Source organism: Xenopus tropicalis, chromosome 4 (genome assembly GCF_000004195.4).
Source record: "Xenopus tropicalis strain Nigerian chromosome 4, UCB_Xtro_10.0, whole genome shotgun sequence".
Classification (NCBI taxonomy): domain Eukaryota; kingdom Metazoa; phylum Chordata; class Amphibia; order Anura; family Pipidae; genus Xenopus; species Xenopus tropicalis.
The window spans coordinates 54,583,370-54,598,522 of NC_030680.2; positions in this window are offsets into that span (position 1 = coordinate 54,583,370).

A 15,153-nucleotide genomic window follows, 5' to 3' on the forward strand; every position below is an offset into this window, starting at 1 on the left:
ATTTTCTCAATTTGAAGAAGCAGTTTTACTGCAAGAGGTTCCTGGATTACCAACCGCTTCACCCATGATCTTTTGCTCAGTAGCCTTTTTGAGGGTATGGTTGTATGGTATGTATGGCTCACAAACTGAATACCTAAAAACTAAGCTCAAGTGTCCCTGCCAAAGACTTAGCGGCACATTTACTAAGATCCAATTTTTTTCTGAGCTTAAAACATGATATGGTAAAAATTCGGAGTAACCACGATAATTTCTAAAATGTCACGAAAATGCTTTTATCGTTCGTACGAATTGCGTTACGAAAGTCACGATATTTTCATGCCGAAAAATTTGTTAAGCCACGAAAACCTTGGTGGCTTTGATGCCTTCCATGTCTAGCTTTGGAAGCCTTCCATAGGACTCAATGGTACTCGACAGAACAAACCTGGTGAAAAGATAGTCCCGAGTTAAGTTTAACAAAAGCATTAAAGAATTGCGAAATGTTCGTAGTTTTTGCGCAAATTACGATTTTTTCATGGAAATTTCACGAAAACCACAAAAAACTCGTGGAATTTTATCAAACTTTTCCCATACATTCTGAAATGTTCTATAAGTTAAAAAAAAGTTAGAAAAAATACAAAATGATCTCAAAAATGTTTAGTAAATGGGCCCCTAAGAGAATGTCTATTTCACCAATTCACTTGCCAGTTTAACATTACCTTTTTCAATTTCTTGTCCTTAGGTACCTAACCTTGTTCAGTGGGTGCATAATCACCCTACCTAAGAGGTGCTTTATTCATTTCTTGTTGCATCACATTCAGCAGTAAACTGATCTATGGTGGAGGTGTCTGGCTATATCATCTACAAATACCCAGTTATTGCACTGTTATATTATCCCCTGTTTTATAGGGTTATGAAAAATGCTTGTTGATAAGAGTCAGGGATTCTCAAAACATATTTTCATACTAGCTTTAAGACAGAGGTTCCAAGTCCAACCCTGCACTAGTTGGACCACCATCCTAGACAACAGTGCAGTTTAAACTCCCCAACAAAGCTTACAGGTAGGACCCATGATGACAGAAGTATAGAGCAATCCATAGAAACACTGCCTATAAGCACTGCACTTTCACCAGTGCAACTATCACACTAGCACACAACTATCTGTGTTGCATACAATGGAGTGGTATTTATTAACATTGAAGACAGACATCACTAATGATGTTCCCCATAGCAACCAATCAGATGTTTGCTTTTGTTATTAGGTAACTGTTCAAATCTAATTCATGACTGGTTTCAATTAGCAACATCACCCTTGATGTTTGCCTTTTGTGTAATAAACACACCCCAAAGTGTATATAAATACACACTTTTCCAAACAAGCAGTATACCTAATTTATTACTTACTTGGACCAAACCACCATCCTACACTTAAATTATTGATGATTTTTAATAAGAAGAGTTTTTTGCATACAGTCTTCAAAAAATATATGGTTCATTGATTCATAGATCTTTTACATTTACTCATAATCAATGTGGCGTGTAGGGAATGACAACAAAGGGAGAAATATATGTAATCATTAAAGTAATACTATCATGGGAATATGGGAATACATGTTTTTTTCAAAGCTTAGTCTGAGCTTAGAAGCTCAATTAATAGAGCTTCTCCATCAGAATTTTGCATTGAATTCTGTTTTTCAAAAATGCAAACAGATTTTTTTTATAATTAATTTTGAAATTGCACATGGGGCTAGCCATATTCTTCTTCAGGCACACTTTACTGCGGAGCTGTAAGTTGGAGTGATATCCCCCCCCTCCCAGCAGCCTATCAGCAGAACAATGGGAAGGTAGCAAGATAGCAGCTCCCAGTAGATATCAGAATAGCACCCAATTGTAAGAAATCCAAGTCTGGCTTGGGACTCCTTCAGTTACATGGGAGTAGGAGAAACAATAGGTTACCTAAAAGCAGTTCTAATGTGTAGCGATGCCTCCTTTTGAAAGCTCAGACTCAGGCACAATGCACTGAGATGGCTGCTTACACACCAATATGACAACTAAAAAAATTCTTGTTTGTTCAAGAATAAAATGTTAAATGATTGAGTGAATTTTTTGCTATGTAAACAGTGTAATTTAGAAATAAATAGTATACCATAAAAATCATGACAGTATCCCTTTAAGTATATGAAATATGGTAATAATACACCTTACATAGCCAGCTCCGCACTGTTCAGTTTAGAGCAGTAACATAGTTCATAAGGCACGTGGGAGGGGTAGATTCATGCACTATTTACCAGCTGGATTCCACATTCCCAATAGAAGAAGGATATTTTCTACACAGTAAAAGCAGAGTGCTCTGCCCTTAGATGTACACTATGGGGCCTATTTATTATGCGGTGTAAAAAAATTGTTATGTTATTAACAAATTGTTATGTTATCATAGAGCAGACCACAGCATGAGTAGTGCAGAGAGATTTAATCTTCAGAGTATATCTAAAAAGGAGATTAGGAAATACTTGGCTTAGATTTAGTGAGGCAGCATCAAGGCAAATTCTAATATCAGAATTCCACTGTGATACTTCCATTAATGTTTATTGCTGCATGCTTTAGGAAAATTAATGAACAATACTGCCCCACATATAGGAGTCAGTACTGGTACAGCAGCAGTGCTACCCTCTTCTAATTTATACCTTCCCTCTCCTTTTCAAGCCAGGTCTTCTTTTTTTTTTATATAGTTTTTGGATTTTGTGTCTTCTTCTTATGACTCAAATGGGGGTCACTGACTCCAGCACCTCTGTAAGGGTGCTATTGTTACTTTTTATTACTTATAGGAGAAGGAAAGGTAAAAACTAAGTAAGTTTTATCAGAAAGGTCTATGTAAATTCAGCCATAAGCACTCACAAAAAAGCTGCACTGAGTCCTCTATCAAAAGAAACACAGGATTTCTTGTCTCCTTTTTTGGGAGGTCCTCTCTCATAAATATATCAGTCTCTCATTCAAACCACTTGCTGGTTGCTAAGGTGTTTTGAACCATAGCAACCAGATAACTGCTGAAATTCTGAAGTGGAGAGTTGCTGAATAAAAAGTGAAATAACTAAAATGTTTCAGAATATTACGCTCTAGATCAAGGTGAACAACCCCTTTAAAGCAAGACAGCATTAGGAGGGAGGCTGAATAAGCTAAAGGGGAGGGAAATAAGAGAAATGGTTGGAAAATAGCTAGATATGGTAAATGGGAAGTTAGTAGGGATGTTAAGATGGAAGAAAAGACCCACCAGTGTGGAATACAAAAAGTCTAAACTGGAAAAAGGATATAAACAGAAAAGGGAGATGGCTGGAAAAAAAACTAAACTACAGAAAACAACTTAGAGGGCATTGGTAGTTGTTCTTTAATCTTTCTTGTAGGAACAATTATAGTCTATGGAGAACTTATTACACATCAGAACCTGCTTACTTATAAGCCGATTGTCCCAGCAGCTTTTTATTGCTTTACCTCACTTCAACCTGCAATTATTTGATTCTGTACCAAGTGCTTTATTCATCCTTATTTCAGTAATGTAACAACTGATACAAACGTTATGCACTGTCATTACTGCTATGCAGGACTCGTCACTTGAATCATTAGTAGAATCCAGCTGCATTTTACCATAACCATGGTTACCCATCGTGATATTACATGATTGTCCCAGTTGATTCTTAGGGTTGTAGTTCATAAATGAGGTTTTAACCTTTATTAGAAAACATTTAGCAATCATAAAATAATACCTAGAGTGGGAGATTTAGTCACATTCAGGTCACAAACAATTGTGGAGCCTAATGGAGAAAAACTTAAAGTGGACCTGTCACCCAGACATAAAAAGCTGTATAATAAAAGCCTTTTTCAAATTAAACAAGAAACCCAAATTCATTTTTATATTAACACATCCAAACCCATTATAAAGGCTTTTTAAAATCCCATCTGTCAATCAAATATTGCTTGCCCCGCCTCAGTGCCTTAGGCATAGAGGCGGGGCAGACAAGTACTTTAACTTTCAATTCAGTTCTCACTTCCCCCTCCCTCCTAACCATCTAATTGTGTAGCCAGTGGCTGGGCATCTGGTCCCCCATTCTGGCACATACACATGATTTTGGGGTGATACAAAGCTTTCCACAAAATGGCACCCTGTGATTGTGTAATCCCAGAACTGAAGGAAACAAGATTTATATTACTTAATATACTTAATATAGTGCTAGTGAAGTTTATTTTGATTAACAAACACAACAGAAAAGAATTTCAAATTATTTGTTAGGGTGACAGGTCCCCTTTAAGACAAATATGTATTACTGTGGTAGAATAGTTTAATAAAAATCTTTTCTTTGGGGGGGAGGTGGGTTATGGTTGTACATTTCAATTCTTAAATCTCTAGTCACAGCTATACAACGTGCAAAAATAAGTCTTCGACCAATACTTGCATCTTTCAACATAGCCATCTATGTATTCGGGACCAAAATATTTGACATTCATATGCAGATATCCACTGTATTATTAATGGCCAGCATCTGTGACTTTCAGGTTAAAAAAAATAAATAAATAAATAAAAGTATAGAAATGAAAACCCTCACCACTTTTGGGCTATAACTAAACATATGATTTGTTTCCAGCAACAAAACAAAATATATATCCAATGGGTCTCTGTACCTTTGATACAAACCAAAGGCCAATAATCTGAAAACTGGCAGCCTGAGAAATTAATGCTTACAGTCAGTACATGTGTAAAACTAAAAAATGCATGTAAAATGATGCACCCCTTTAAGCATTTTTGCAATGTACACCATGCACCCCATTCGCGGCCACCCCCCCCCCCCATTCGCGTGTTCATTTAAACTTACTTACGAAGCAGTGCAGTAGGGAGAGGTCCCCCAAGCACTGCAGTTTAAAAACAATGCCATGGAATTGTCACTGTGTAATGCCTAGAACCACACAGGTGGCATATGTAGACAACCAGACACCATCACATTAAGGGGAGTGTTTACTAAGATTGGAGATAAATATCACCGGTTATGTTGCCAATAGCAACCAATCAGCAATAAGATTTGAACGGTCACCTACAAGTTAGAAATCAAATGCAAAAATCTGATTGGTTACTATGGGCAACATCATCAGTAATATTTATCTCCATGCCCCTAGGCCTGATCTGTGACTAAACCTTTCCTCTGAAAAATAGGGAAATGGCGTGGGAATAGGGAAATGAATGAGGGTGCAGGGTTGGACTGGAGCATAGGGCCCACTGGGACTGCAATTTCATGGTTCTCCTCCGGAGGTGCATCCCCACTCCCCTCCATGGCGCTTACTTTTAACCTCCCAGGGAGCAGGCTCGGGAAGGGGAGTGGGTAAGCGAGAGAGAGGGGTGTGGTGCAAGCAGGGCAGCAGGAGAGATGGAGCTGCCCAGATGGGGTGGCCTGGGCAGGGGAGTGGCCTTGGGTTGCGGGGGCCAGGGCCCATGAGGTCTGGGGCCCACCGGGGGTTTTTGGCCCAGAACACCCCAGTAAATCAACTACATTAGTCCATAGATAAAAGAAAAGTCACTTAGTGCTTGCTCTGCCACATACAGTCATATATTTATGATGTGCTTTTAATACAGATTGCATGTCTGCTTCAAGCTGCAAGGATTGGGCATCTCCATACCTCAAGTCTACTAAAAAATAATTTAAAACATTTATAAAAAGTGGAATTGTTTTTCCTCCAATAATTATAGGGATGCACTGAATTCAGGATTCAGTTTGGGATTTGGCCAAGATTCAGCCTTTATCAACAGGATTCTAGATTCTGACTTTTTGTCACATAAACACGGAAATTGAATTTTTTTTTGCAGCACAAATTTAATTTGAATGTTTAAATTAGGTTTTTGATTCAGCTAAATCTTTCATGAAGGATTCGGGGTTCAAGTACAAGTACTGTTTTATTATTACAGAGAAAAAGGAAATCATTTTTAAAAATGTAGATTTTTGATTAAAATGGAGTCTATGGGGTAGGGTTGTTTTGTGTATGCCTGACAGATTGAAGGTGACCTTCAGACACAACATCTGTTGCCAAAAAGGGGGCTCTTTAATTGTCATTGGTTAATGTATTTTAACTGGTTGTTTTGGCTTTAAGTACCTCCTAAATAAACCCCATGTATTTTTGTCCAATCAGCCTATGATTAAGCTCAACTCAGGACAACATGTCAGGCTGTATGTACCTTACTCACTGTAAGTATTTTCCAACATATGTGCCTGCTCATTATCTAGGGCAGTGTCACACTTGGCATAAATATACCAGAAAAGAAAAGGCAGATTTAGTCTGCCTAGTGTATCCATGCCAGAAGAAAATAAAGACCAATAAAAAACAATAAAGACCTCATTGCTGAAATAAACACACGTGAACAAGTCAAAATACTGCTTGGAGAAGGTACTTTGGACAGGTAAAGCACATTACCTCTTTTTTTAACCTATTGGAAGCAACTGATTCTTTCCAAAGGGTCTGCTACAAAATAGTAATTATGTCAGTGTAATTTTTTCATATCTGAAAGGATTTGTTTAGTTTGGAATTGAATAACAAAGTTCTTTAAACCTTAACAGTAAAACTAGGAACTGTGGAGACCTAAAGGTTTAGTATTATTATTATATTTAAAAAAAATATCATTTTGCCATTCAAATAAGTAAACAATTAAATATGATTGTTTTCTTTCAGAGAAAAATCTACAAAGTGGTTCACATTCACTTTTGGCATTCACTCTGTAAGAAAATAAAAGCTCAGAGCATTTGTTCATAATGTACTTTAGTACCATGCAGTAATATAAGCAATCCCATCACTGAATAAAGCTCTTTGTCTTATAGAGTCATTCATTTATTCATCTTAAAAAATGTCTCTTTGTCTAAAATTCTAATGTTTTCTGTATCAGCGTGACATTTTATGTTAACAGTGGGGAGAGGGAATATGGGTGGGAAACTGGTATGAAAAATATGCAGTCTTGTGTGGTGTGAAAAATATGCAGTCTTTCTATACTACAATATAAATACTATTTCTATACTTACTAACATAAATATTTCAACTAGCTGATAATTTTAGGCAAGCAAATACTTTATTTAAAAAAATCCAGTAGAGACTGGACAGCAACTGTAATTTGTAAATACTGAGGTTTAACTACTATAGGGCTGCAACTGAAGCTTTGCTGCTTGTAAAATGTACCCTTCTATACATTCATTGTTTTTCTTTCACCGTTCATTCACTGTATGCAAGAAATTTAGCATTTGCCATATGATAAAGGCTTGCAAAGAGGCTACACTTACCATTAACCTTATATGTAGCTGTTTGTGGGCAATGTTCTGTTGTTGTGTCACCAGGTGTTCATTTCTTTGTTAATCAGAATGTATAAAGATTGTCATTCATCCAGGTTATGATATACATTATATATATTAGAATTTAGTCTAAAGCAAATGTACTTTCTGAGTTTTACGTTTCACCGCTCATTCCAGTGACTTCTTCAGTTCAACTGAGTGGCAGGGAATTCCCTGGCATTTAAACCCTTGAGGGTAGTACTGTCACAGACATCCAACTACAATGGTTTCATTGAACCTATTTAGTGCTGATAGGCTGCTGTGGATGGAAAATTTATCAGAGCACAAGTCGTATGGAGTTCACCTGCCAAACTAAGAACATGTCAAGCTCCACGTCAAATTTAAAAATTAAATATTAATCCAAAAGCCATTTAAGGTACTGAACCAAAAGCTCCATGACATCTTTTTTTGTCATGGCTCCATGACATCTATTTTTAATCTACTCTGTAACTGCAGGAAGGATATCTCTGAATTGTAAACCAACAATGAAATGTAACTAGGTAATATCCATACATATATGAAGCATGTGGAAGCATGATTTAGCAGTATTTCAAAAACCAGAGCTGTTCTTTGGATACAAATAATTGTTCCTCTAGGAGTTTCTGAACATGTTGATATGATGTGGTTAACCACCAGTGGTTGAAATTGCAGTCTGGTGCAGAAAAAGGTAGGAATAGGGGATAATCTGGCTTTCTGTATCCATTGGTGAATCAAGAGCGACATTTAAACTGCACAAGCAACCTACTGGCAGCAGCTTTTTACTGGGCTAGTTCCCATGAAGCACTGTAATCCATTTGCTAAAGTGTATGGTTGACTTATAATGTGTGCTGCATTGTTTATAAAATGGACAATAAAACCAAAATTTTTATATATGTAGCTCATTTCATTTATATCCATTGGCGAATAACTGGTTAACCTATTTCATAACATTTTGTTATCATAAATAAAAAGATATAACATTGGATTTCCTGTGATAGCTCATGTTCAATCAGAAATAATATTTTTCTAAAGCCCCAGCTTTAAACCAGTGGTGCTGTGCATACAGAATCCTTGCCCAGCAGAACTTGCAATTGCATATTGGTGATACTGAATATTACTGTACCCCTCATATATTAAAACTGTCCACCATTACTGCACACTGCTAGGGTATTAATATAATAATGTGTTTTATTCTTGTTACCAGCCCTCTAAGAATTTCTGTGGCTGTAGCAAACAAACTGTAGCAATTAGACACTCAGAACAACATTATTTTCACTTTCCAATGCAATGAACACAAAGCCTGTAATTAAGCGAGCTCTAATGGCAATTTTTAATTGCCTATTAAACATAAATGTTCTGCCCAGACTAAACAACTAACCTCTGCAATGTTTAATAACAGTACAGTCACAATTATAACTGAACCAAATTTTCTCACAGACGCAAAAGTTATTTATGAATAGCAATCATAACATTTCATAAGGAATAGTTGTGGCTGTTATCTTCAATTTAAATAACTGTTGTTCTTGCAGCAGTGTGCGCAGGGCCTTGTCATGAGTCAGAGAATTTTCATGTGCCCTGTGAGCAATGATGCCTTGGGGAATATAGTCACAACAGTGTTTGTCATTAAGCACGGGGCAATGAAGTTGTAGTGTTAATCCAGTAACTGTAACAGGAAGAGGAATTTTGCAGCTCCTGACTGGGGTTGTTATGTAGAGTCAAGAGCTGAATGTATAAAACTATCCTTGCCTCTAAATGGGGCAAGCATCTGGGACAGGGGTCACACAAATGTTCTTCACTGTTTGAGTGGTATGATGAAGGTATAGCTGAAGTCTTTAACTAGTGGATACTAATTATAAAGACTGAGTTAAGTAATTGCTTCTTTCTGGACTGAATAAAGGGCAAATGTATATAATTTCCTAGTAGCTGCAATGTTTATCAGTAAGCCCATTATTTAAGCAAATGATGCCTAGTCAACTAGTGATCATGAGTTAAAGAACTCAATTGATATATTTATAACCTTACATATAACTTAGAAGAGTCATAGCTATGGGAATGAGTAGCACAAAGCAGATTAAGTGACTACAGGTATATGCATTAGGATGTAACTGTGTGTGCAATATATAACCTCGTTTCATACGATATTCGGTGCGTGTATGGCATGTCGGCGAGTCGACCGATATTGCAGGAAGCTGCTGATATCGGTCGACTCGCCGATCGGACCGGTTAAAAGATTTTGATCGGGCGCCATAGAAGGCGCCTGACCAAAATCTGCCGTCAGGGCTGAATCGGCAGAAGGAGGTAGAAATCCTATTGTTTCTACCTCCTTATCTGCTGTTTCAGCCCTGACGGTGTGTGGGGGATCTGACGATGTTTCATGCGACCGATGGTCAGATCGCCACGTGTGTGTGGGGACTGCAGGAATATGTAATAAGACATTTAGGGTTCAAGAAGTGGAAAAAAATAAAATAAAAATTAGTGACCTTATTATGTATAGATCAAGCATGGACCTATTATCCAGAATGTTTGGAACCTGGTTTTTTTCAGATAAGGAGTGTTTTCATTGGATCACCATACTTTCTCTACTAAAAAATAATTTAAAAATTAATTAAAGAGGATTATTTTGCCTCTTAGTTGGGATCCAGTAATAGATACTGTTTCATTATTTACAGAGGAAAAGGGAAATTATTTTTAAAAATGTTAATTATTTTATTAAAAAGGAGTAATTTTGAGCTTTCTGCGTAACAGGCTTCCAGATAACTGATTTTATACCTTTTTATAGTTCTTTGACTGGTGCAAGGACAAAATAGTTGTAGGTGAACACTCTAGTTTGTGCATCCATCATGTATGTTACATGGAATGGCATCTTACATGAATGTTCTGTTTTGTAACTGTATTTAAAGCATGGAATTAATATGTATTTATGAATGTATTTAGTCCTGCACACTGGTATATTTAAACAAATCTAAAGAAATAACTTTCAACATCGTATGTTTGATGATTAAAATGTCACAGTTGATTCCTTCCTGCTGTTTAGATGACAGTGAAAACAATCATCAAATCAATTCCTGTCTAGAAGGTTAAATATAATTAACAATGCCAAAGATAGTACCTTTATACACTACACAAACAGTGTTAAATCATAGAGGATGGAAAGAACTAGTGGACCCTTATAAAAAGACAAATCAATCCCTTAGCTTGCAGTGCTTCAATGCATTTAGCCAAATACTTGATGAATACATAGAGACTTGGTGGCCTGTCAAAGGCTTCCAGTTGTTTTGTCTGCTACGGTACCCCTGGGCTTTGTTCTGGGATCTCAACTTATTTTAAAGGTTTACTTACCCTTTAAAGAGACAGAGATGAGAGATCCCAGAAGTAAGCCCAGGGGTACCGTAACAGACAAAGCAACTGGAAGCATTTAAAAATGTATGAGGTAGACATAGGGGGCCTATTTATCATGCTAAAAATGCAAATACACCACTGTGTAAAAAAAAAGCATATTGATCAAGTGTAATGAGTTTACCTCTGTGTAAAAATCTAGCTGCCTGAAAATGGTATTCGAAAAATATGGCATTTATCCATCTCTTTGTTGTATTTTACTTTTGTTGGAAATCACTCATCGTCTGAATTTTTTCCACTGACTTTAAAAGAACAGTTCAGTGTAAAAATGAAACTGGGAAAAATGGATAGCCTGCACAAAATAAAAAATATTTGTAATATAGTTAGTTAGGCAAAAATGTAATCTATATACTACTAGTTATCACAAAACCTAACATAACACTACCTAAAGGAAGCCCTGAAGCTATAAACGCAGGGGCTGCATGACAAGGGATCCGAATGACCAGCAGCCAGATTACACTGGTTTATGTTTAAAGATTGAAAAATCAGATGCAGCTGTGATTGGGTGAGAAGCAGTATGTTAAGGAGGGGGAAAGCTGGGCTGGGGGGGTGGAGAAGGATAGGGATATGATGTCACAAAAGAAGGAGTTCACTTCCTATCTTCTGAACAGGTAGAAACATGAGGCAGAGCTCTCTCTGTAATATATTGTTATTAGCTGCAGTATATACACACTAACTCCTCACTATACTGCTGGCTTTGGGGGTAGAACTATTTGGGCAGGCTGTTTGTTAGGCTCTTGCTGTTTGTTTGCAGCTTTACAGCAGTTAATCTCACTGTAGCCACTCAGGCAGCATGGAAGTCAGCCTGGGCCCAAAAATGTACCCTCTCTATTAAATAGGAATCCAGGCTGTGACATTGAGCTGCAGCTACTGCAACTCATTACAGTATACAGAGAGCTGTAGTTGGAGTATACAGAGATAGCTATAGTTGGAGTATACAGAGAGCTGTAGTTGGATTATACAGAGAGCTGTAGTTGGATTATACAGAGAGCTGTAGTTGGATTATACAGAGAGAGCTATAGTTGGAGTATACAGAGAGAGCTATAGTTGGAGTATACAGAGAGCTGTAGTTGGAGTATACAGAGAGCTGTAGTTGGAGTATACAGAGAGCTATAGTTGGAGTATACAGAGAGCTATAGTTGGAGTATACAGAGAGCTGTAGTTGGAGTATACAGAGAGCTGTAGTTGGAGTATACAGAGAGCTGTAGTTGGAGTATACAGAGAGCTGTAGTTGGAGTATACAGAGAGCTACAGTTGGAGTATACAGAGAGCTACAGTTGGAGTATACAGAGAGCTGTAGTTGGAGTATACAGAGAGCTGTAGTTGGAGTATACAGAGCTGTAGTTGGAGTATACAGAGAGCTGTAGTTGGAGTATACAGAGAGCTGTAGTTGGAGTATACAGAGAGCTACAGTTGGAGTATACAGAGAGAGCTGTAGTTGGAGGTGGGGCTCAGTTGGTAATAAGGCAAAGCCTGAATTCAGTAACTTTCCTGGGCTTTGTTTTACTAACACTACGTATTATACAGTAGTTCTATAGATATAATCATTTGATTCAGCAGCCTGCTGTCAGAGTTTGACCTCTAAATTTACTGGGCCTTATCCAGTTGCGGATGTCATCTATCTATATATTATTAACCCATGCAGAACCTGCCAGATAGCCATCTAGTTATTTGGACAACATTCCTGTAGAGGCTACACTCAGGCTGTGTACCTAGGGCAGAAGTAGTTCTACTGTGTTTCGGCACACACACACATATATATATATATAGAGAGTGAGGGAGGAGGGGATTACAGTACAATTGCCCCTGTGAGTGTATCATGGACCATGTACAGACCTCTCTCTTTTACATAATGTTATTAGTTGAAGTATATACAAATTTACTCCTCATTATACTACTAGCATTGGGGGTAGAACTATTTGGGCAGGCTGCTCAATAGTCGTTTCCTTGTTGTTGCTACAGCAGTTAATTGCACTGTAGTCACTTGGGCAGCAGGGGAGTCAGCCTGAGTCCAAAAAGGCATCCTCTCTATTAAATATAGAAATCCAGGCTGTGACACTGAGCTGCTGCTACTGCAACTCATCAAAGTACACAGAGAGCTGTAGTTTGAGTTTACAGAGAGGAGCTTAGTCAGGAATAGGGCAAAGCCTGAATATAGTAACTTTCCCAGGCTTTGGTTTAAGAAGTCTGTACATTGCATGGTATTTCTATAGATATAGTTCTCGATTTAGCAGCCTTTAGTAGGTTCCTTACCTCTAATTTATTGAGTCACAGATTTCAGGTCATGCTCAGAGGACAATCCGCTGCTACTGCAGACAGAACCTACATATAGTATAATCCTCTATTAGTACAACTAGTAGGAGTCCAGATACTGATGGGTAAGTATAAAAAACAGAGCCTGCCTATTGTAGCTTAGCTGGGATGCAGCCGACTGTTAGCGAGGCAGGTGCTTGATGGGCTTGGGTCCCACAGAAGTGTTGACAATTGGCTGCCTGGTTACACTTGCCCACCCAACCCCTAACGGTTGGGTGGCTGGCATGCCAGGTAGTCCATGAAGGCGGATGGTGTTTATTACTGGCAAGCATTCCCTCTGAAAAAAGGTTTGTATAAGAAAGCCACAGCGCCTGTGAAAATACCATACGCTTAGCACAATGTCGCTTGCAGTTTCAGGGCACTCAGCTTGCAATTGGGGGGTAGATACAATTTCACCATATCTGTGCAATTACAGTGGAGGAAATAATTATTTGACCCCTCACTGATTTTGTAAGTTTGTCCAATGACAAAGAAATGAAAAGTCTCAGAACAGTATCATTTCAATGGTAGGTTTATTTTAACAGTGGCAGATAGCACATCAAAAGGAAAATCGAAAAAATAACTTTAAATAAAAGATAGCAACTGATTTGCATTTCATTGAGTGAAATAAGTTTTTGAACCCCTACCAACCATTAAGAGTTCTGGCTCCCACAGAGTGGTTAGACACTTCTACTCAATTAGTCAACCTCATTAAGGACACCTGTCTTAACTAGTCACCTGTATAAAAGACACCTGTCCACAGAATCAATCAATCAAGCAGACTCCAAACTCTCCAACATGGGAAAGACCAAAGAGCTGTCCAAGGATGTCAGAGACAAAATTGTAGACCTGCACAAGGCTGGAATGGGCTACAAAACCATTAGCAAGAAGCTGGGAGAGAAGGTGACAACTGTTGGTGTGATTGTTCGAAAATGGAAGGAGCACAAAATGACCATCAATCGACCTCGCTCTGGGGCTCCACGCAAGATCTCACCTCGTGGGGTGTCAATGATTCTGAGAAAGGTGAAAAAGCATCCTAGAACTACACGGGAGGAGTTAGTTAATGACCTCAAATTAGCAGGGACCACAGTCACCAAGAAAACCATTGGAAACACATTACACCGCAATGGATTAAAATCCTGCAGGGCTCGCAAGGTCCCCCTGCTCAAGAAGGCACATGTGCAGGCCCGTCTGAAGTTTGCCAATGAACACCTGAATGATTCTGTGAGTGACTGGGAGAAGGTGCTGTGGTCTGATGAGACCAAAATAGAGCTCTTTGGCATTAACTCAACTCGCTGTGTTTGGAGGAAGAAAAATGCTGCCTATGACCCCCAAAACACCGTCCCCACCGTCAAGCATGGGGGTGGAAACATTTTGCTTTGGGGGTGTTTTTCTGCTAAGGGCACAGGACAACTTATTCGCATTAACGGGAAAATGGACGGAGCCATGTATAGTGAAATCCTGAACGACAACCTCCTTCCCTCTGCCAGGAAACTGAAAATGGGTCGTGGATGGGTGTTCCAGCACGACAATGACCCAAAACATACAGCAAAGGCAACAAAGGAGTGGCTCAAGAAGAAGCACATTAAGGTCATGGAGTGGCCTAGTCAGTCTCCGGACCTTAATCCAATAGAAAATCTATGGAGGGAGCTCAAGCTCAGAGTTGCACAGAGACAGCCTCGAAACCTTAGGGATTTAGAGATGATCTGCAAAGAGGAGTGGACCAACATTCCTCCTAAAATGTGCGCAAACTTGGTCATCAATTACAAGAAACGTTTGACCTCTGTGCTTGCAAACAAGGGTTTTTCCACTAAGTATTAAGTCTTTTTTTGTTAGAGGGTTCAAAAACTTATTTCACTCAATGAAATGCAAATCAGTTGCTATCTTTTATTTAAAGTTATTTTTTCGATTTTCCTTTTGATGTGCTATCTGCCACTGTTAAAATAAACCTACCATTGAAATGATACTGTTCTGAGACTTTTCATTTCTTTGTCATTGGACAAACTTACAAAATCAGTGAGGGGTCAAATAATTATTTCCTCCACTGTATATAGAATTAGCAACCCCAAGATTATATGATAGAGGCCTGCTTACTGTAGCTTATATGTGTATATATATATATGTATGTATATATATGTATATTTAAGCTGATCACATAGCT